Raw genomic sequence first — 24270 nt, 5'->3', positions numbered from 1 at the left:
TTATTTCCATAAATTTGTGTTTATTACTTTTTTGTTTCCTTATTTATCTCTTCCATCATGTCCACACTGCTGCTCACATTGCTCACACTTGTGTCTGAAATTTACTTTTCCTCTTCCCTTCAATAATGCCCCTAATTTTATTATTCTTTTTCAGATTTCTGGCCATGGATATTTTGATGATGTCTAAACACACCTATCTTTCCATTTGTTTAATATAAACTTTAGAACTATCAGAATTTTTTCCCCTAAATCCATCATTTCCACCTGTGTTCCTTATCACTAAGAATAACACTAACACAGTTCCCAGCCAAACATATGGAAGCATTTTAGATTTCTTCTTATCCTTCTACTCCTTCACATTAGATAAGATGAATGATCAAGTTTTTCTCAGTTTCTGTCACTAATATTATTTGTATGTACTCCTTTTTATGCCCCTGGCACCAGCCTGTTTCATTCACTCATCACTGTCACCTAGTCCTAAAACAACCATTTCCAAAATGGCATTTTCCCCATAGTCTTTTCATATTGGTCCTCTCCATCACCAAATTACTCTCCTTGTAAGCACACAGAGTGAAGAGCTCAGACAAAAATTCTAGTATCATTATTTCCTCTCTACATTGACTGTTAGCCTTACATTTCTCATCTGTAAATGAATGTAATATACAAGAAATAATGAAGAATATATTTTTTGACGTGTAGAGAAAGAAAAAATGAAAATTGAAGTGTCCTTACATTTTCGACCTTAGCTTTCAAATAAGGAAAGAGTCAAATTCAGTTTGTTGGTATAAAATCACAAATTGTTTCATGCAGAAATAAAAATAAATTTTACCTCCTGGCTTTAAAGCCTATGTCCTTCTAAGGTAACTACAGATATGTAAGTGGTTTTACGTAAATTGTGTCATGCGTTTACAGCTGTAGTGAAGAACATACTTTTAATATATCATTGGAAAACATTGGTGATTGAATAGTATCTATAGGAGAATGTTATTTGAATTAATCACACTAACTTGAAAACTACATCTTAGTCCATCAAATCTGGAAATAAACAATTTTATTTATAAGAAAATAATAAAACCAAGAAAAGTGAGTATACATTAGGGAGACTGCAGAAATAACATTAGCGTTTTTACAGTCTCTACTTATTTATGTGCTTGTATTTCTTCATATTGAAACTCTGCTCTTGTTATTCTTATTGTATGTAATCCAATGCTGTATATTACTATGTATTCAATGTGGGAAATCTAGCTTCAAAAACGTAAAACTTTTTCCTTTTCAATCACAATATTGTCATTAGCAGGGTACACTGTGGTCATCATCTTCACCAAAATTATTGTTAGCATCATAAGTGGTAACTATGGAAAGTCTGATATGTATGTATGATTTTGCAATTATTTGTATATTGATTAATAATTTTAATGTTACAAATGTGCATGCATCCATATTAGAATTTTGAACAAATAAAGAATCAAAAAAAACTAAACCATAACAGGAAAATTGACTGTGCTTATAACAAATGTGCTTATAACAAATTATGGAATAGATTTTTGAAGGATTGCAAATTCCTAACCAGTATGAACTAACTTCCTCTCTACCCACTACTACACAAAAATATTTAAGAGTTTGAACAGAATTATTTCAAGTAATATATTGTAAATGTTACTAAAATATCATGTGTATATCTAAAATTCCCTTGACAGTAATAAACTACATTCTATTTTATTCTAGGAAACTTTTGGGAAAATAGACGGTATGTCTTTGAAATGAAAAAGTCAAAAAGAATAGCATAAAAGTTTTAAAGGGAGTCTGTCTTCAGAAATATATATATATATATATATACATATTATGTGTATGTATATATATATATATATATATGTATGTATATATATATATATATATATATGTATGTATATATATATATATATATACACATAATATGTATATATATATATATATATATATACATATTATGTGTAAAAAGACAGACATTTTTAGAGATAATTTGTCATCAGAAATATAAACATATCTCTAAATTTATGTACAGAACGATGTACATTATAGTTTAACAAAAATCTTAAAATATAATTAAAATTTAAAATATACATCAAACCAAGTGCCAGGGACTCACGCCTATAATTCAAGCTATTATGGGTAATGAGATCTTAGAACTGTGTTCAAAACTAGCCCAGACAGAAAAGTACTTGTTAGATTCTTATCACCAATTAACCACTAAAAACAAGAGTTAGCTCTGTGACTCAAGTTGTAGAGTGCTGGCTTTGAGCATAAAAAGGCTTAGGGACAATGCCCAGGCCTTGCAAACAACAATAACAACAACACAATATATCACATTAATTTCATAAAAGCATCTTTTAACTGCTATGAACATTATTTAGAAACATGAATACATGCCCCTGGAAAACGTTAAGTAAAAATTATAAAATATTTACATCCATGTTAAAGACGTGACTATTTAGATTGTTTAAGATATTTAGGTAATGATTAGAAATAAAGAATAATGATTATATATTGGGACTGATCTTTTATTCTATTTTATGATAGTAATAAAATGATATTTGTAATGATTATATAAAATTACTCTTCTTTGGTATTGGAAATATAGTAAGTGTTAAACATTTTTAAATGATTTCCATAGGAAAGGATCATTTTCATAATGGTATCAATTCTTTTGTAATTTCAAAAAAATTAAGAAAATTATTCCAAGACTGGTTTGCTCCAAGACTATATTTGTTTGCTTGTTCAAATTTTCATATGTTGGTAGAAATTAAAATTTCAAAAATTCAGTGGATGTTGGCATTCAGGAACTTCTTCATAGATACTAATATTGGAGTCCCTTAAGTGGAATTATTTTGTTTCATTTGTTATTTTCACAAATAAATCAAGACAATTGTGTATTTTGTTTCTTTTCACTGATATTGGCTCTTATCTTGAGAATACTTTTTCCTAGCAAAGTAGAGAAAAGCACTTTGATTGAGCAAGTGACATATGATTTTCATAAAATGCAGATGCATAGATTTGGGTCTTTTGTCATTTGCTAACAGTTTCTTCCAGAAAAGGTTATCAATTACTTATAAGTGATGCATAATTCCTAGATATTCCATTTATCACATACACTTTTTGATTGAGTTATCTCTGCCTAAACTCAAAATAACAACCAAAAACCCCAAAATAAACAGAAATCACATCTTTGTTTCAAAAGCTGTAGTTTACAAAGAATTTTTAGCCAACACCGAAAACATCTTTTTAGGTATTCTGCAATCTGTGTGAAGTATTTTTAACAATAGTTATTTTTTGCTTACATGAAATTCTCATGCATAAATTATCTCCTTTTATTGTATATATTTTAGTGCTTTGGAAATGAATGGTACGATCATAGGTTTTCCAAGCCTAATTTTTACAAACTTGCATTTCTTCAACTAGAAATGCTGTAATTTTAGAACAGACATTAAAATACATATAAAATTCAATTACAGGAATTTGTCCAGCATACATCCTCTATAGTGTGTCTTTTCAAAATTTGTTTTGAGAGATTATTTCCAGGGTCTCACACATAATATTCAAGGCCACTGTCAATGAACTACATTCCTTGCCCAAAAAAGATTTCACTTCTCTTTAATATATACATGTAAATGTAATGGCTGGATCCTATACAATTCTCTTTAACCTTTTGAAGACTTGAAAACTTGCTTCCTAAAATAATTGCAGTATTATACAAATCATTCTGCTATGTGGACTATATCAATTTCTCCACAAATGCATTACTATATTTTGTGTCATCTTTTTATATGATGGTCATATTCGTGAGTTTTCTTTTTAATTTTTCTTAGATACTAAACAGGAGCTTAATTCATAGGCTCCTCCAATTGACTATTAATTTGCATACGTTCTTTAAAGAAATATCATGTTCAGGAAAATACTTATATAGAATTAGAAGATATAAAAGTACCTAATTCTCAGGATCATTGTAGCGGTAATATTATAGCATTAACAAATGTGTGCCGTCTATCTGTTGGATATGTTTTCACTTCTTTCATAGAATTATGAAAGGTTATCAGTTGATATTAACCAGTTTATTCTTGCTTTTCTTTAGCCAGTAATGTTTTCCATGTCAAATTTTTAGAAACCTTCACGGATGCAATGTTGTAAATTTTTACATTTATGTTTTATAGGTTTTTATATTTCACACTTAGTTTGATAATCATTTTTTATTTTTAATTTTTGTATATGGTTTGAGGTAATAGTCTAAGATCGTTCTTTAAATCTATAGAGGTCACAGTGCCAATACACCCATTTAAGATTCTATTTTTATTTCATAAAGTCATGGCATCCTTTTAAAAATCAATTCACCATAAAACTATGAATTTATTTTGATAAATGTCTTACATTCTTCTATGTGTCTGTTCTTATAGTAGAGCTATGTTGTCTTCACTACTAAACATAGTAATAAGATTCAAATCTAGTATGAGGGCTCAAGCTACACCATTTTACAAGATTGTTCTGACTGACCTGCACTTCTTCAATTTACATACAAGTTTATTGAGCAGGTGGACCAATATTCTACAGAAATATCTAGATGTTTGCTAGTCACTCATATTTTGTACCTTGTGAAACACAAGAACCCAAATATTATATATAGAAAAATGTCTTTAGAGAATGCTTGAAGCATCTAAAATTAATTTAGGAATGAGTTAAGATTTAGATAACACTATAGCATAATAAAGCTGAATGATAATGACTTGAATTGTAATACAGAGGAGAGTGAGAGGGGGTAGAATGATGAACCACATAGGAGCTGTATGTCATTGTTATTGTGTTTCAAAAGACAGAAAGACTTTAAAGAAGAGAAGGAGGATAATAATCAAAGTGTTCTGAATCAAGTTTCTTTTTAATCCACCTAGTAGTGTGGACTGAGAGTCAGAGAAGGTGCAAAAAATAAAGCATTGTATGGACATGTTACAATATAAAGAAACTGTAATAGAATATGATAATTAAATTCCAAAGAAATAGAGAAAGAATGGGTAAACTCTAAAGGCAAAAAGAATGAAGAAAGAAATAAAGGAAAGTAATACCTTTATCAATAAGAAAGGCAAGAGTTTGGAAATGGAAAGGCAGTGGAAATATTCTATATAACAATACAATAACAATGCAAATCGCTAACGTGGATAGACTATGGATCACATTTTAGCATATATAATTTTGATAAAACATACTAGGAATGAAAATTTAGAAGTCATAATTTAAAACACTATTTACATTTTAACTAAACTGTAGAGTTCAGTGGTAAAACCTTAGCCTAGCATATGTGTAACAATGGTGTGATCTGCCAAGGATTACAAAGTACACAGAAAGCACACACACACATACAAACACATAAACCCACACAGGCACACACACACACCACATACACACATTTGGAATATTGATATTATCATATTAAACAGAGGAATTTATCACTAATAGTAAAAGTAGGTTAATATATGAAATAATATTGCTCATACTATTTAAAAGTTTAGTAGAAATAAAATAGTCACAATATACTTGAATTCTTATAGGTTAAGTAAATTGAAAATTAAGAAATAGAAGACTGGAGAACCTTTGCAAACCAGTTTTAAATAATAACCATTTTGAAACAGGTATCCTTTTATTTTGACAAAAGATTGATGTTATTGGTGTTTTAACTTAAAATTTAGAATATGAAAACCAGGTGTTCTATATCTCACTAGGGATTGCTATATCTCTAATCATTTCACTCTGGATATTTTTTTTTTTTTTCATTTTCTTTTTTTTTTTCATTTTCTTTTATTTTACTTGAGAACATACTGTACAGAGGGGTTACAATTACATGGGCAGGATAATGCATACATTTCTTACCAAGCATTGCAGCCTCCTCCTTTGTTTACCCTTCACCTCCCTTCCCAGCCTCCCCCCTCCCTCCCACCCAATCATACCCCCCCCCCACCGACATTGTAAAGCTGGTTTTGACATGACATTTTGTACTTCTCATTGTTGCAACAGGTCCACCTGAATCCTTAAACGACTTGTTTGTCCCCATCTCCTCCACATGTTATACTGACATCAAATATAGTGAAAGCGGGGGTAACACTGTGGGGGAGGGACATACAAAGCAACAAAGAAATAATCTTATAAATGCGTTAGAAACACATGCATGAAAGAAACAAAAACATTAAAATACATATTTGAGGTTTCATTTTCCTAACATCACATTATCTGACTTTTTCCGCTTGACTCATACCTATACTAGATATTGCAAATAAGGGAAACCATGGGACCTATGTTTCTTTGGGCCTGGCTTACTTCACTTAATATAATTTTTTCCAAGCCTTTCCATTTCCTAACAAATGGGGAAATGTCATTCTTTCTGATGGAGGCATAGAATTCCATTGTGTATATATACCACATCTTCTTGATCCATTCATCTACTGAGGGGCATCTGGGTTGGTTCCATGTCTTAGCTATGGTAAATAATGCTGCAATAAACATAGTTGTGCTGGTAGCTTTAGTGTGGCCTTGTTTGTGATCATTTGGGTAAATGCCCAAAAGTGGGATTGCTGGGTCATTGGGGAGCTCTATGTGGAGTCTTTTGAGGAAGCTCCATACAGCTTTCCAAAGTGGTTGAACAAGTTTACATTCCCACCAACAATGAAGTAAGGTTCCTTTCTGTCCACATCCCCTCCAGCATCTGTTGTTGTTAGAGTTCTTGATTTTTGCTGTTCTAACTGGAGTGAGGTGATATCTCAATGTTGTTTTGATTTGCATTTCTTTTATGGCTAGGGATGTTGAACATTTCTTCATGTGTCTATTGGCCATCCTTCTTTCTTCTTCAGAGAAGCTTCTCTTTAAGTCTTTCGCCCACTTACTTATTGGGCAGTTGTTTCTTTGAGGATTTGTTGTTGGGTGGTTTAATTTTTTGAGATTCAAGTATATTTTAGATATGAGACCCTTGTCCGTTATATGGCTAGTAAAGATCTTCTCCCAGTCCGTGGGCTTTCTATTGATCTTGCTAGCTATGTCATTTGCCCTGCAGAAGCTCTGCAACCTTATACAATCCCATTTGTCCAGCCTTTCTTTGATTTGTTGTGTTTCCGGGTCTCTATTCAGAAAATTTCGGCCTGAGCCAAGGAGACCCAGGGTTTCTCCTATTCCATCCTGTAATGTTTTCAGAGTGTCTGCTTTGACTTCAAGGTCTTTGATCCATTTGGAGTTGATTCTGGTGCAGGGTGATATAGAAGGATCTAGCTTTAGTTTTCTACATGTAGTTAACCAGTTTTGCCAGCACCATTTACTGAAGAGGCTGTCTGTCTTCCATTCTATTGTTTTAGCTCCCTTATCGAAGATTAGATGGCTATAGGTCTGTAGGTTCATTTCTGGGTTTTCAATTCTATTCCATTGGTCCTGAGGTCTGTTCTTATGCCAATACCAAGCTGTTTTGATTACTATGGCTTTATAGTAGAGTTTGAAATTTGGTATTGATATTCCTCCAGCAGTGTTCTTTCCGTTGAGGAGCGTTTTTGCTATTCGAGGTCTTTTATTGTTCCATATGAATTTTTGGATTGCCTCTTCTATTTCCTTGAAGAATGAGGGTGGAATTTTGATAGGTATTGCGTTGAATTTGTAGATAGCCTTGGGAAGTATTGCCATTTTCACGATGTTAATCTTTCCAATCCAGGAGCATGGGAGGTTTTGCCATTTTTTAAGTTCTGTGTTGATTTCCTTTTTCAAGATTTTAAAGTTTTCATCATAGAGGTCCTTCACTTCTTTAGTTAAGTTAATTCCTAGGTATTTTATTTTTTGTGGGGCTATTACAAATGGAGTTGCTTTCCTAACTTCAGCCACACTTTTCTCATTGTTGGCATACAGAAAAGCCATTGATTTTTGGGGGTTAATTTTATAACCTGCTACTTTGCCAAAGTTTTGAATCAGCTTGAGTAATTTGGGAGTGGAGTCTATGGGATTCTTTAAATACAAGATCATGTCATCTGCAAAGAGGGAGAGTTTTATTTCTTCTTTCCCTATTTGGATCCCCTTTATGTCTGCATCTTGTCATATTGCTGTAGCTAGGCATTCTAATACTAGATTGAAGAGAAGTGGAGAGAGTGGGCATCCTTGTCTTGTTCCTGAGTTAAGAGGAAATGGCTTTAGTTTTTCACCATTGAGTATAATGCTGGCTGTAGGTTTGTCATATACAGCCTTTATTGTATTGAGGAATGTTCCATGGATTCCTAATTTTTCCAAAACCTTCATCATAAAGGGGTGTTGGATCTTGTCGAATGCTTTTTCTGCGTCTATTGAGATAACCATGTGGTTCTTATTCTTGCTCCTGTTGATGTGATGAATAATATTAATTGATTTGCGTATATTGAACCAGCTTTGCATCCCTGAAATGAATCCTGTTTGATCGTGGTGTATGATTTTTTGGATGAATTGTTGAAGTCGGTTGGCCAAAATTTTGTTGAGAAGTTTTGCATCAATGTTCATCAAAGAAATGGGTCTATAGTTCTCTTTCTTTGATGAGTCCCTGCCTGGTTTTGGGATGAGGGTTAGGATGGCTTCATAGAATGTGTTCGGTAGTGAGCTTTCTCTTTCAATTTCATTGAAGAGTTGGAGGAGAATTGGTGTGAGCTCTGCTTTGAAGGCCTTGTAAAATTCCGCTGTGAAACCATCTGGTCCTGGACTTTTCTTAGCTGGGAGGTCTCTTATTGCTGTTTCTATTTCAATGCTTGATATGGGCCTGTTAAGATAGTTTGCCTCATCTTGGTTTAGTTTTGGCATGTCAATATTTGCTAGGAAGAGGTCCATTTCTGTCAAGTTCTCAAACTTATTAGCATAAAGTTTTGAGAAGTATTCCCTTATAATGTTCTGAATCTTGCTTGTTTCCGTGGTGATGTTTCCATTCTCATCTCTGAGTTTATTAATTTGGGTGTGTTCTCTTCTTTTTCTGATAAGATTTGCTAAGGGTCTGTCAATTTTGTTAAGTTTTTCGAAGAACCAACTCTTTGTTTTGTTGATTCTTTCTATAGTTTTTTTGGATTCTAATTCATTTAATTCTGATTTAATTTTGATTATTTCTTTCCGTCTACTGGATTGGGGTTTATCTTGCTGCTCTTTTTCAAGGAGGTTTAGATGTGTCATTAAATTGTTAGATTCAGATCTCTCCAATTTGTTGATGTAGGAGCTCAGAGCTATAAACTTGCCTCTGAGTACTGCTTTTGCTGTGTCCCAGAGGAGCTGGTATTTTGTGTGTTCATTTTTGTTGAATAGCATGAACATTTGAATTTCCTTTCTAATCTCTTCGATGACCCACTCATGATTCAGCAGTGTGTTGTTTAGCCTCCATGTGATACCGGACTTTCTTTGGTGGCTTTTGGTGTTGAGTTCTAACTTTATTCCCTTGTGGTCAGAGAGAATGCAAGGTATAACTTCAATGTTTCTGAATTTAGACAAGTTTGCTTTGTGGCCTAAAATGTGGTCTATTTTAGAAAATGTTCCATGTGCTGCTGAGAAAAACGTGTATTCTGATGCTGCTGGGTGAAATGTTCGGTAAATGTCTGTTAAGTCTAGTTGATCTATGCAGCTGTTTAGATCTGCGGTTTCTCTGTTGAGTTTTTGCCGAGTTGATCTATCTAGTGGGGAGAGTGGTGTGTTAAAATCCCCAACAATTAATGTCTTTGGATCTATATGGGATTTGAGGGAAAGTAGTGTTTCTTTGATAAATTTGGGTGCTCCATTGTTTGGCGAATAGATATTTAGAATTGTAATATCCTCCTGAAGGAGAGATCCTTTAATTAGTATGTAGCGACCTTCTTTATCTCTTTTCACGAATTTTAATTTGAAGTCTATTTTATCTGATATTAGGATTGCAACTCCCGCCTGTTTATGCGGTCCGTTTGCTTGGTAGATTTTGTTCCAGCCTTTAACATTGAAAATGTGTTTGTTTTTACGGGCAAGATGTGACTCCTGTAGGCAGCAGATAGAAGGGTCTTGTTTTTTAATCCAACTAGACAGTCTATGTCGCTTAATTGGAGAGTTCAGTCCGTTAACATTAAGAGATAGGACTGAGAGGTATTTGGGAGTTCCTGCCATGTTATCTACCTTCTTGGGGGCTGCGAAAACTGGGTTCTTCCTATGGTTCTTGGATTCTCAGTTTGGGTGCAGTTTCTTGGCCTTTATTGCGGTCTTGTTGGTTTTCTATGTGTAGGACATCTTTAAGAATCTTTTGTAGGGCTGGTTTGGTAGAGATGTATTGTTTCAATTTTTCTTTGCTATGGAAGGTTTTTATTTGGCCTTCAGTTATGAAGGAGAGTTTAGCTGGGTACAGTATTCTTGGTTGATAGTTGTTTGTTTTTAGGGCATGGCATACATCATTCCAGGCTCTTCTTGCTTTGATTGTCTCTGCTGAGAAATCTGAGGTGATTCTAATTGGTTTCCCTTTATAAGTGATTACCCTTTTCTCTCTGACAGCTTTAAGGATCTTTTCCTTGTTCTGAGTTGATCCTGTGTGGATTATAATGTGACGGTGGGATGTCCTATTCTGGTCTGGTCTATTTGGGGTTCTAAAGGCTTCTTGTATCTGGACAGGCCTATCTTTTTGCATGTTTGGGAAGTTCTCTGCTAGGATCCTGTTAAACAGATTTCCTAGACCATTAACTTCTGTTTCTAGGTGCTCCTCTACACCCATTATCCTTAGATTAGGCCTTCTGATGGTGTCTTCCAGGTGTTGGATAGATCTATCATATTTCTTGGACTTGTCTTGGATGGTTGTATGTTCTTTCTCTATAATATCTAGGCTGTCTTCAATCCCTGAGATTCGATCTTCTGCATGGTCTAACCTGCTGTCAAGACTCTCTACTTTGTTTTTCATCTCTTTTCCTTCTAGTTGGTCAGCTTTGATGGCTTCAAGTTCTTTGTTGAAGCTCTGTTTTACGTCTTGTATGAATTTCTTTACTTCCTTAATTTGGTGTTCAGTGTTTGTCCTCAAATCACTTAGTTGATTGGTTATGGTTTCTTTGGGCTCCCATTCCTTCTGTTGGGTTCCATTCAGCATTCCCTTTGTGGTCTCCCTGACTTCCTTCAGCTCTTTGTTAATGGATTCCATGAATGCCTTTAGTGATCTTTGTGTGTTCTCTACCTGGTCTCTCAATTCCTGTATTACTCTTTGATTAGCTTCCTCCCGTTCGTGGGATTCCTGCAGATCTCTTTGAGTGTTCTCAGCCTGCTCACGCCATTCCTCTCTTTCTCTTTGAGTATTCTCAAGTTGTTCACGCAAATCCTGTATCAGTTTTTGAGTAGCTTCCTCACGCTTATGATATTCCTGTATAAACTTCTGGGATGCCTCCTCTCTCTCCCTATCACGCTCATACAGAGTCCTTTGTACGTTGTCAAACTTTTCATTTATCATGTTTGCCAGCAGTGTTTGTAGAGCTGTTTGGGAACTCTCCTCTGGATTATTCATTATCTGTTCTAACCCCTGATTATCAGGATTGGGAATTGAGATACCCGAATTTGCCATTTTTCTTGTGTTTTTCCGGCTTACTCTGCCCATTTGAGATGAAGATAGCACCAGTTTTGTGCTAGAACACTATCTTAAGGCAACCATCAACCAAAGTTTGCATTTGTACAGTCAATAGTCTACAGATACAATCTAGTTCAACAGATACATCTATTCGACATCAAACAACTATATGTTAAAGGACTTCGAACCGCAGAGAAGAATTTGGAAAACCAGAAATTATTAGGGTTAGGGAGAGATGTGGGTAAAAAATAGGAATAGATTGGTGTGGGGAGGCACAGGGAGAGTTAACTATGTCCTAATCACAATGCAGGAAATAGGTTGGGTAGGATGTAAGTAGAGAAAGAGAGAAAAAAAAGAAAGGGAAAGGGGAATGAAAAGAGACCAGAAAATAAAATAGAAACGTAAAAATTAATGTTATTTTAGAGATTAAAAGACCATCTATTTATAGAGGAATATGAATATGTTGAGAGAAAGGGAGGGACATAGAGGAGATGAGAAAAACTTTAAAAAAATGCTTAAAATATTATATAGGTATAAAGAGGTAGTACTGCTATTAATGAATTTAAGTCTCAGAGGTTTTGAATTGAGTAATAAGTTTGTGGATTAAGTGTGTACACAATGGGGGATAGGGTCTACTGGTTAACTACGGGTTTATCTGAGGATGTGCAGGACAAGAGTTAAGTCACATAAAGATGAACAAAGAGGAAAAGATGGAAAGGATAGGAAAGTGAGAAGAAAAGATCAGAAGTTCAGTAGAGCTAGAAAAAAAAACAAAAAGATAATTAAGAATGAAAGAAAAAGAGAAAGAAGACAAGAAAAGAAAAGAAAACACACATTCACGTATTCCTAAAATAAAAATTATAAGAGGAGAAAAAAAAAAGTTAATGGAAAACAATTATTTTTTCAGAAGAGGCAAAAATTAAAGATTAATAAAAGTTTTAGAAAAGCAAAAAAAAATTTTATATATATATAAGGTAACAAAAAATGAAAAAAAAAAACAAAACAAGGAAAAGAGAAAAAAAGAAAAGAAGAAGAAGAAAAAAAAAGTTCTTTGATTTTTTTTTTTTTTTTTTTTTTGGGGAGGGGTGGGAAGAGTCCTGTATCTCCCTTTTGTCTGTAACCAGAGTCTGGTTGGAGTCTCTGGTCAGCTTGAGGTCCTGTGGCTTGATTGGTTTCTTAAGTCAGTTTGTTGGAACAAGCAGAAAAATGCTCTGCTTTACCCAAGTTTTTGAGATCCCCCTCCCAGGTTAGTTTACTGGGAGGGTGATCTGCTTTGAGAATCACAAAAGAGGGGGATGCAGTGATGAGGCTAGGTTCTGGGTAGAGTTGAGGCCTTTCAACAAACAGTAGCTTTTCCCTGGGGCTATTTTGTGAAAAAAAAACTCACAGCACCCAGCCTGGAGCCATTCTCAGGGTTTCTGTTTTTCAATTGATTGTGGTGGCTGCTAGAGGGAGGGGCAGCCTCTGGCTCTGGTTACCCGGTGAGGAGAGCCACTCCAATGGCTGGCGCCTGAGCTGGGTGACTTTTCCCTGGATGGAACTGAGTCTGTGAGGTCACTTCGCCGTTAAGTTCTTGTGACCTGTTAAATGACTAGTTTTATTCCAAGGCCTGAGCTGGAGCTAGCCGCTCCTCTGAGCTTTGTCGGTATCCAAGATGGAGATCACCGGTGCTGGGGGGGCGGAGGGGTGGCCTTCCCTCCTCTTCTCCCAGAGAAGGAGTGAGGAAGTGGGGCTTCTACTCACGCGGAGTCTTGGATCCCGGGTCGTCTCTGGTCTGCAAAGTGCAGGATGAAGTTGTCCGCTCCTTGTCGGTTCTTGCTGGTGTTGAGTAGAATCCGCTCGTCCGCTGCGTCTGGCTCCTTCGTCCCGGACTGCGTCTCAGGTATGCCTCCGCGGCGGTGGTCGCCGCTGCGACCCTGCCGCAGCAGCGGCAGCTGCTCAGATGTGTCTGCTTGTCTTCCCCTCTCTTGACTAACTCTCTGTCCTGTGATGGCACACTTGGTGTGATTCTCTGGCTTGGGACTGTTCACTGGAACTCTGAAACTGTTTTCTATGCAAGAGCTTGTTCAGATTCCAGCTTCTCCTCCGCCATCTTCCCGGAACTCCCACTCTGGATATTTTTTATAATAAGATCTCATAGTTTCTCAAGTTCTCGCGAATTGCAAACCTATATGCAGTTCCTACCATAGGTAGAAAATGAAAGCTACAAATCACCATGCCCAGCTCAAACTTTTTAAATTCAAGTACAAATATTTACAAAAAAATGACCAGGTAATGAAGCCTTTCTTAATAAAGTATGTGCTTCTTGAAAATACAGAAAGTATTTGTTACATGGAAAAATATCTTTAGAAATATAAGAAAATAAATTTATTTAAATTCAACAACCATACAAAAATTGAGAAAATAATTTTAAATATTCACATGTTAAATATTTTAAAAGCAAAATATACGTGTCTGAATTATTTACATGTGTAAAAATCATTCACAAGTAAATTAACTAATCCTACAACTCTGAGAAAAGCACCCTAAAGAAACAAAAGAAAATAAGTTATTAAGTTCAAATCTTGAAATTTAGAAAATAAAATGAAGTGTACTCTTTAGTTGGCTTAAGTAACTGTAAACCATTTGTCTATCAATGTTATAATAAAATTCATGAATAATGAAAGCAAAAGTACCCATTGATCAATAGCAACAGCAAAAGCATCAGCAGTTGTTTGAGTGTAGAAAAAAAATCGATGGCGGGGATAACAACATTCCTTCCATAAGTAATGATCTCATTACCTTACTTATGTGACTAACCCTTGTGTACATCACCTTTACAATAAAATTAAATTGAATTTAATAATAAACAAAATAATATACCAATCAAGAATTCTTAGAAGCAATTGGTTAAAAACTTTGTAAAAAACTGCTCCAAGTACCCAAGGAATATACTTTGATGATACTAGTTAAATACTTAAACTTCAGCAGTGCTCAAAAAGTTTAAAAACTGTTACACAGTAAAGTAATAAATCAGAATAATAAATTACTATAATAATCATTAGGTGAATTTTTAATGGTAGTCAATTATGTAAGAAATGAGGCAAATTGCCATTCGTTTGCACTTAATAATTGAAAAAGAATTTTCTAGGTCTTTTAAAATATATCACAAGTTTAATGAAGAAACTATTCTGCGACATCGTAGCATAATCAGTTAAAGATGATATTAGAGCAAAGAACAGATTGTACTATGTTTTTGGATGCTAATGTATATACTTATTTTGGTTGTGGGAAATTGTGGCCATTTCAACTTGGGGTATTATTCTTGCTAGGCTGGCATCATATCAGTGTTTAACTTTAGGATAGGGATTCCCTTTCGACAAGAACATTCACCTGATCTGTTGTTAGCCTTCCATTCATCAATGGTATCAGAGTTGTATACCAATTTATCGAGCTTCTTACCTTGGCTGGCCTGGATCTGCAGTCTTTCCAATCTTAGTTTCTATGTAGTGCAGAATGGTGGAAATGATCCAATGCACCCAGCTATAGATAGAGATGGAAGTCCACTAAAATTTGGCCTGGGTTCTGGTGCCAAGCAGTAACAGTATTTTTAAAGCAATTAGACATATATATCACTTAGACTTGTGATTACCTCAGGCAAAGAATTAAAGAGCAGTGAAGCACAGAGGACAGGCAGAATTTTAATTACCTACTCAGAGGGTGAATCAGCATAGCTTGCTACTCTGGAGGCTGAGATCTGAAGACCACTGTTCAAAGCCAGTCCATTCATGAAAATACATGCGATTATCTCCAAAAAACCAGAAGTGGAGCAGAGACTCAAGTGGTAGACCACTATCCTTGGGCACAGAAGCTTAGAGCTAGTGCCCAGGCACTATCAAGCCTCAGGAATGATGAATACATGCATGAGCACATGAACATGCGTGTGTGTGTGCACACCCACAAATACACACCCAAATGAGTATTTCAATGCAGAGTCCTTAATTTTTTCACCTTGCTGTACTTTATTTCCCTGTATTTGTTCACCAATTAACAAAATCAGCTAAGCACCTATTTACATACAACTCATTATGTTTCTCTAAAATCTACTCTCTTTTTGGAAGCCTGCTTTTATTTCATCCAAAAGGAAATTATTCAGGAGGTCAGTTCAGCTCCTTCAACTCTGTAGTGTTAGATGATTGTTTAGGTTCTTCCTAGCAATATGATTTTTTGAAATCGTACATAAAGCAGCATATTTCTTTCACGAGAAAGGAAGCCTCTGTCAAACAATTAATAATAGGTTTTTCTCCTCCTGGCAAGCATCTGTAGTTTTATCATCTTCATAAAATTCATGATCAGTTTGTGTATGCCAAAGACTGCTCTGAAAATAAAAAGACCCTTATCAGCTCTTAGCATTCATATGTCATTCATAGATATGAAGGTGTTTAAATATTTTTGAAATTTCTTTGGACTAAATAATGTTCACCTTGAATATCTTGAGAAAGAAAAATTGGTTTCTCAGCCCTTTTGGTAAGAACTGGAGTGAAAGAAACAAAAGGAAAAATAAGGAAGAACTAAACACATACATTCAAATGAAACAAGACAACCCAAGAAAACACAAATTAATTCAGTACAATCAGCTATGATAAGCTTATGAAAATTCTGACTCTATGGGAGTGCACTGTTGTGAGGATAGTGGTTAAATCCCAGACTGAACAGAAAGATCTGTACACAATGTCAGGCACCTGTTATTCTAAATTCAAGGAAGAATAACATAAAGTGGACTGAGCCCACGATCATACCCAAGTAGGAAGCCAGATTCTATCTGAAAATTAATCTGGATAATTTAGGGCTGGGGCATGACAAAGTGGTAAGAACATCCATGTAGGAGACAAAAGACACCCAATTCAAACTCCAACATTATGTGTATTAAAGAAAAAACCTATTACTTTACATAATTGGAACAATAATAAGATTTGAGTATTTGAGTGGAGAAAAATCCATGAGACAGATAGAGTGAACCCATGTTGCAATGCTTTCTACTTAAATGAAAATCTTATGTGATACTCCAGGCATAACAGAGTTACCTTGCAAATGAGCATAGATGTGCATTTGGGTGATGGAAATACTCTACTTACATAGAGGTAAATTAAATATTTTTTTGGTAGATTTTAGTTCTTGAACTAAGAGCCTGGGTGAAGTCCCTGAGCTTTTTCTCTCAATGCTACCACTCTACTACTTTGAGCCACAGTCCAAATTCTGATTTTCTGTTGGTTGTTTGGAGATAAGAGGCTCATGGACTTTCCTGCCCAGCATGGCTTCAAATCCTGATCGTCAGATCTTAGCCTCCTGAGTTACCAGGATTCCAGGCATGAGACATCAATGTTTTTAATAAGTTAGTAAATTGTACAGTTACAGAAATTATAAATTATCATTATAACCTGTATAATATATGTGTGTATGTACACATCAATGCAAACGGAAAGAAATATTTTAATATATTCAAATCATCCTTCATTATAAAATAAAATGGCAACAAACATTAATGAGGAGCAAAACAAAGGGAATTGTCACATGTTTCTTGTTGTTGAATGGAATATGAATTGTGAGAATTAGTTTGTGAAAACCATCTTTCCTTTAACACAATGGATAATGGCTATTAATTCCAATACATTTATTTACCCATATTGTGCATCCTCACAGATAGTGTCAAAATCAAACCACATATTTTGTCTTTGTATTTAAATCAACTGTTATAATTTAGGGGATAGATGAAGTAATCAAATAAAGATTAATATAATAGTAAGTGAGGTTATGAGTCAGAAATGATAATTATTTTAAATATGATAATAGCTAATTAAATTTCTTACATAAAATCTATTGTCATGTCTCTCATTCCCACATTACGAAAGTACATAGAAGGTTCTCACTAAATTATGTGTCCAATCATGAAAAAAATGTATTGAAAGAATATGGGCACCGTGTGGTTTTAACTTATTGAGACTGATAGGAAGTAGTGTGTTTTTGAGGACTTGCACAATGTTGTGATGGAGATGAAGGGTGGGATGTACTTATTCTGTAAAATTGGCTAGAGGATTGCTCCTGGAAAAATAGTGATGAATTCTTCCAAAATGTTACAGTAAAATCACTTTCACAACCATGTTCACTGTTGCACTGTTCACCATAGCCAAGTTATGGAAGCAGCCCAGATGCCCTTTGGCAGAGGACTAGTTTGAGAAAGTGTGGCACATATACAAAATTGGATTGCTCCTATCCATAGAGAAGATTGTTACATCATTTGCAAAGAAATGGATAGATCCAAAAATATGTTAAATAAACGAAGTCAGAGCCAGACAAATAAAGGACCCATGATCTGTCGTGTATTTGGAAGCTAGAACTTTATGCAAGTTTACACATCAGAATTAACCAAAGCATACTATTTACAGAGGAGGAGTTAAAAGGTGTAATTTCTTGTAAAATTGAACTTTTAATCCCACAAAATGAATACCAGGAAACTATCACTCAGAAGACGTGAGGGAAAGTCAAAGGGAAGAAATAAAGAGTGTTATGGAGGAAGAGTGTGAGGGCATAACATTCAATGCAGATAGTATGAAACTTGAAAAAATGAAAGTGGAATGTGGAAAGGTATGTAAAGATCCCTTATACTCATAAACTGATTGTTGAATGGAAATTCCTCATACAACTGTTTGATTAAAATTTAATTAAAAACAATGTAGACATCTAATCTTAAACTGTGTTCCCTTAAACCATGAGTCAATATAATAGTTTCCTCCTCAAAAATTTTCTTTGCAGGTATTTTCCTTATAATGACAGAAAAGTGAACAACGCAATGAATATCAGTACATCACATTGCATATCCTAAATAGATGCAATATAAAAATCACATTGAAAATGTAAGAATTCATCACATGATAAAATAACAGGTAGAAAGTATCAAATGCTGATTGTTTTTCCAAGTACTTTACCTATGGTATCTAATTTAATCCTCACAATAATTCCATAAAGTTGAACTATTTCTATTTTTAATTCTCAGATGATGATACTGAAGTCTTCACAGTTGGAATTACTAGTATAATATTGCACACATGGTAAGTGTTAGCCTACAGCCAATTTCCACCATATCAAATAACCTCATTGTATTTTATGACTAAAATTCCAGCACGTTGCCTACTAATTATAGGCAAAAATCCCAGAATTATTTGTGTATATTCTGATAATATTTCACTTTATCTTTGTTAGAAAATAGGTAACTAAGCCGGATGCTGGAAGCTCACACCTGTATTCCTAAGTATTCAGGTGGCTGAGATCTGAGCATCCCAGTTCAAAGCCAGCCCGGGCAGGAAAGTCCATGAGACTCTTATCTTTAATAAACCTCTAGTAAACCGGAAGTGGCACTGTGGCTCAAGCGGTAGAGCACTGACCTTGATTCCAAGAGCGCAGGGACAGCGCCCAAGCCCAGAGTTCAAGCCCCACGACTGATCAAAAAAAAAAAAAAACTAAACAGGTAATTGTAATATGAAAACTAAAAGTTCATAAGCAATTTATACCTCGCTGGTGAAAGGTACTGCTAAACTATAACATTCTTGATTTCTAGCTCAAAATACTAGAAATCACATTCTATCGCATGAGTCATCACTGCACTGCCTGGGGACCCCATGTCTGTTTAACACTGTCATACTGAAAGAATGACTTGCCCAGGCAGTCATTCCTGATGGAAACACATTGCAGGTCTTATGGACCAATCATTTCCACATTGTAGCCCACCTAAATTGTCTACCATTAGAGGTATTTTGATTGCTTTTTATACACAACATTTTGACAGAAATATACTACTTTAAAATATTATTAAAGTAAGACTGACATAAAAATCGCCTTTGGCTCCAGGTAAATATTTTACCTTTCATATACCCCAAAATGCAGTCTGACCTATTATTAATGTTAGGAATGAGAGGTTAAAAATCATAGACACCAAGACCTAAGCATGAATTAAAGAGTCTCCAATTTGTGAATACAATTGTTTTAAAAAGACATCAATACTACTGCATTTTTAAAATTCTCTATGATAATGATAACGTTAATGATAATGATAAAGTATTAGCACTTGCAAATAAGTCATTTTCTTGGGAATAGGACACAAAACACAAGATTAATCCTAATCATTTTAAAAGACCTTTATTTATACTGCAAATTCCCTCTTAAAATTATAAAAGTTCTAAAACTAACTGAAGTAGAGAGACACAAAGAAAATAATGCATCATCTACATTCAAAGGTCTGTGTTAATAGAAAAGAAAGTTATAACAAAAATTAGCTTACCAAATTCACTTACATTCTTTTATTCTATTTCATTTACTTTCATAACATCTGAGTTTTCATAAAATGATGCATAAAAAGCCTATATACCTACTTACATTTTCTGATCTTAACAATATTTATTTCAAAAATGTCTTTAGCTATATAGTCAATGAACTGAAATAGTACTAAAATATTCAAAGGCTTTTCAGTAATTTACTACTCACTCTGGGATGTTATTTATATTGGAAAAAATATCCAAAATGCGATAGTTAAAGTTGCGATAGTTACTTCCATAAAAGAGCCATTAGTGAAGATCCCTTTGCATTTACAAAACAACTTCAAACGCATCCACATTCTTGATGTGACACATGCTTTTTGTTTGTTTGTTTGTGAAATGTATATCTAACAAGCATTTCCACAATACTGATTTTCAGTCAATATGATGGGATATTCAAACCTAATAAATATGGGGTTGATTATCTTAGAATAGATATGAACTTACAAAGGAAGTTATTTTCAAAAGAAATCTGGAAAGAGTTTATCCACCTTGTGCTACACAGAAATAACCAGAAAGTAATACTTGTGTGATCTGGTCGGTCAAACTCACTCCGTGAGTATATCTTAAATGTATAAACAATTTAAGAGGTCAAATACATATTTGTACTGACAATCATCTTACGGCAATAACTTGCTACCTAATTATGTCTGTATCTTCTCACCTAACATATAGTAAGAACTGAATGTGGTCTCTTTTTATCTAAATTAATGTTGTAAATGCTTTGATTATGATGATGTTATAATTTGACAACTAAACTGTACAGAAGGGTGGTTCCACTGACATGACATGACAGAACACTGATAAATAAAATATTGCAACACAGTTAGCTCTTTTTAGCCTCAACTTGTCCACATTGGCAAGCAATATTGCCACATCACACGCACACATATACACATAAATGTGCGCACATGTACACAAACATATACATGCATGGTAAATTCAGGGTTTATTGTACAAAGAAGTTCAAATAAAATATTAGTGATTAGGACAAATGATAATTTTCCTTATTACAAAATAATACACAATCCAGTCACTACGGGTGTTACATTTTGCTTGCTTTGCCACATGTGACCACTTAATTTATTTTAATTAATTAATTCATTCATTTGTTTGGTGTTAATATTAAGGCTTGAACTCAGGGCTTGGCTCTGTCCCAAAATTTGTTGTTTTTTCGTTTTAGTCTTCTCAAGGCTAGCATTTAACATCTTGTACCACAGTTCCATTTCTAGCTTTTGCTGATTACTTTCAAATCAGAATCTAATGATTATTTTTTGCTTGAATTGGCTTCAAATCACAATCCTCAGATTTCATCTTTCTGAATAGCTAGGATTAAAGACATGAGCCAACAGTGTGGCTTCTACTTTTTCCTCTATAGTTATCTAAAGCACATACTTTGATAGTAATTTAAAACTTCTTAAGACCATAAACAAAAAATACCATGATATAATATGAGAAATCACTATTGAACATATGAACTTTAAGAGCTTTCTAATAGATCCATTAATTATTGTTATCCAACATTAGAAAAAATGTATAATGCAGTAGTAAAATAGAAGTCCTTTGTAGGACTACTTAAATTCCTTGATTTTTTAAAGACACTTGTTTTCATCTAAAATGCAGGCCTGTTTATTGTCTTCATGTGATTTTCATGATTAAAGTTGCTTAGTTACAAGTCGAAGAGGATTTGTAGTATTTGCTATCAATTAAATCTCACCTTTTCTTCTTGGAGAATATAATGATTAAAGCAATAATTCAGAATCACCAAGCAATAGTTCAGAATCACACTTCCAGCGCAAATGGCAATATCATTTTCCACAAAGTTTTGCCACAGATACAATCTGCCTGCTTTTTCTAGCTGCTTTCCTAGCCTGGACATATTCTTTAATTGTACAGGAAAAGTGTGATTCAACTGATTTCAGTCAGATCTGTTACTAGAATTATTAATTATTTAGATTCTTGTCTGTAATTTGGTAAAAGCCATTTCTCTTTATGTAAGCTACTAACAATGTATGTACTAATTTCAAGTAAATACATACATTCTATTTCCAACTTTTCAAAAAATAAAATTTTGTTTGTTGTATAAATTAATCAGAGGTATGGATTTTGTGGCTAGCTAAATCATTGCACATCTGTCTCTCTCTTCCTTTCTCTCTTTCATGGTTCTCATAGATAATATAATTGCTTCATAATTATCTTAATTTAATTTGCTTTTTTATTTTTGGTTGCAACATTTCACTTTCTGCTCTGCCATTTCTTAAATCATTTAAATAGAAGACATTGTTTCATATTTTCTCATTCCTAGAATAAGCTGAACCTGAAGAGACCACTGGTCCTCATTTTCAGCCTGTACCTTTGAATACCGAGGAACATCTTTCCTCTTCTCTCCATCAATTCCCTATTCCCCAGTTAGAATAATTTAGAATAGTAAAAAGACAAAAAGAGAATATAAATGATGGTGAAAAAACATATGCAAATGTTCATTGGATATTTCTGACCAGTTTAAACTACGTGAACTACTAGGGAAATACATGGACACCTCATTCCTACTGGCTCTCAAAGTCATTGGTTAGGCAACTCATGATGATAAGGAACAAGATGAACAAGTGAGGAATGGTATCAATTGCAAGAAAAAAATGGAGAAGGATTCAAGCAAATTTCTTCTTTGGGCTGCCAAAAATAATCGGCTTACTACAGTGCAGAGACTATTTCTCAAAAATGCCACTCATGTGAATACGAGGTATGACAGTGAGTATATCCCTCTTCATCGAGAAGCCAACAGTGGACACTTAGACATTGTCCGTGAGTTGGTGGCTCAAGCGGCACATGCAATAACTGTAGATGGCTGGACAGCCCTTCACAGTGCATATATGTGGAATAATGCCAGAGTGGCTTCTTACTTACTTCATCATAATGTAGATACCAATGCCAAAACTGAAGGCCTCTTGACCCCCTTGCACCTTGCTGTTGAGAATTGAGATAGCAAAGATATGCTGGATCTCTTTCTGTTGAAGCATTATGTCAAACCAGGCCTGAAAAACAACTTGGAAGAAACTGCATTTGGTATTCCCAAAAGGATAAGTATGTATCACTACATCTTTGAAGTTGTGGAAGGCTGTACAAAATGTTCTCCTAAGTCCTAATGGTTCGGTTAAGTTTCTTAAATTTCAAAAATGTCAGTACATACTTTGTGCACATACAAAATATTTTCACAATCCAAATAACAGCAATATCCTTTTTTGGACGGTTGTGGGGTTTGAACTTTGGGTCTTTGCGCTATCCCCGTACTCTTCATTTCAAGGCGAGTGTTCTACAGCTTGAGCTACAGCTTCACTTCCAGTTTTCTATTGGTTTATTGAAGATAAGAGCCTTATGGACTTTCCTGCCCGGCCTGGCTTTTAACTTCAATCCTCAGGTTTCATCCTCCTGAATAGCTAGCATTACAGGCGTGAGCCACCGGCACTTACTGTAAAAATTCACGGATTCCATGGAATTCTTCCAAGTAAATTGCTTGCCTTTGATTTCAAAATGTATTCAAGAAGTTTTGTATACATCTATAATGATATCTACAGACTTTGTGATTTTTTCAATCAGAAGTAATTTAAACTTATCTGTAGTAAAGAAACTAAAGTATTTCTGGTCATTGTCTGAAAAAAGCATATTTTAAAATATTCTATATTCTATGTTTGTATAATGTCCATAATCTATTTTATTCTTCCTAGATATACTTTGAGTTTTACATTGTTTTATAATATGTAGGTTCATTAATGTGTCCTTTCAGATTGCATTCCATATAGAAACAGTTTAAGATTCCTTTTTTTCCTAGGTCCTTATAGTATGATTTTTTTGGGATAAAATATCAATGGTGTCAAATTTCAAAAGTTTTGTAAAGGTTATGTAAAAGGTTTTGTAAAGGCCTTTCTAAGGTGAAGATTTAATACACTGATGTCAAACTTACTTTTAATTATATGAATTACGTGTATTGTTACACTTCTAATTTTGTAATCAACTTTTTAATAACTGCTTTTCTTTTCTTGTATCTGAAGAATGAAAAATATGGAATACTTCATAAATCTACATATCATCCTTGTGCAAGTGCCATGTTAAACATTTATTGAAATTAGTGTATACACTGCTGAAACATGTAGTATCCTCTAAATTTAAGTAGTTAATGATGCAATCTTATACAGGCTTATATCCTTGTGTTCCTATTTGTAACAAGAAAACCTTATTGTTCCTAACAATGCTATCGATCTTATTTCCCTATAATTCTCGGAATAGTGGAAAAAATTATATTTTTCTGTCGATTGCTTACATTTGCAATTTTTTGTCAATGACTATTTATTTTTATTTTTTTATTTTTATTTTTTTATTATTTTT

At 34.2% G+C, this 24270-nt stretch overlaps 1 pseudogene; it reads right to left on the bottom strand.

The window, feature by feature from the left end:
• Positions 1-23940: 23940 nt before the first annotated feature.
• Positions 23941-24039, bottom strand: LOC122122175 (annotated as a pseudogene).
• Between the last annotated feature and the right edge of the window lie 231 nt (positions 24040-24270).

This window comes from Dipodomys spectabilis, unplaced genomic scaffold, assembly GCF_019054845.1.
Source record: "Dipodomys spectabilis isolate Male_0828 unplaced genomic scaffold, ASM1905484v1 ptg000205l, whole genome shotgun sequence".
Classification (NCBI taxonomy): Eukaryota; Metazoa; Chordata; class Mammalia; order Rodentia; family Heteromyidae; genus Dipodomys; species Dipodomys spectabilis.
The sequence above is the reverse complement of the archived record's forward strand: the minus strand, read 5'-3'. Positions and strand labels throughout refer to the sequence as shown.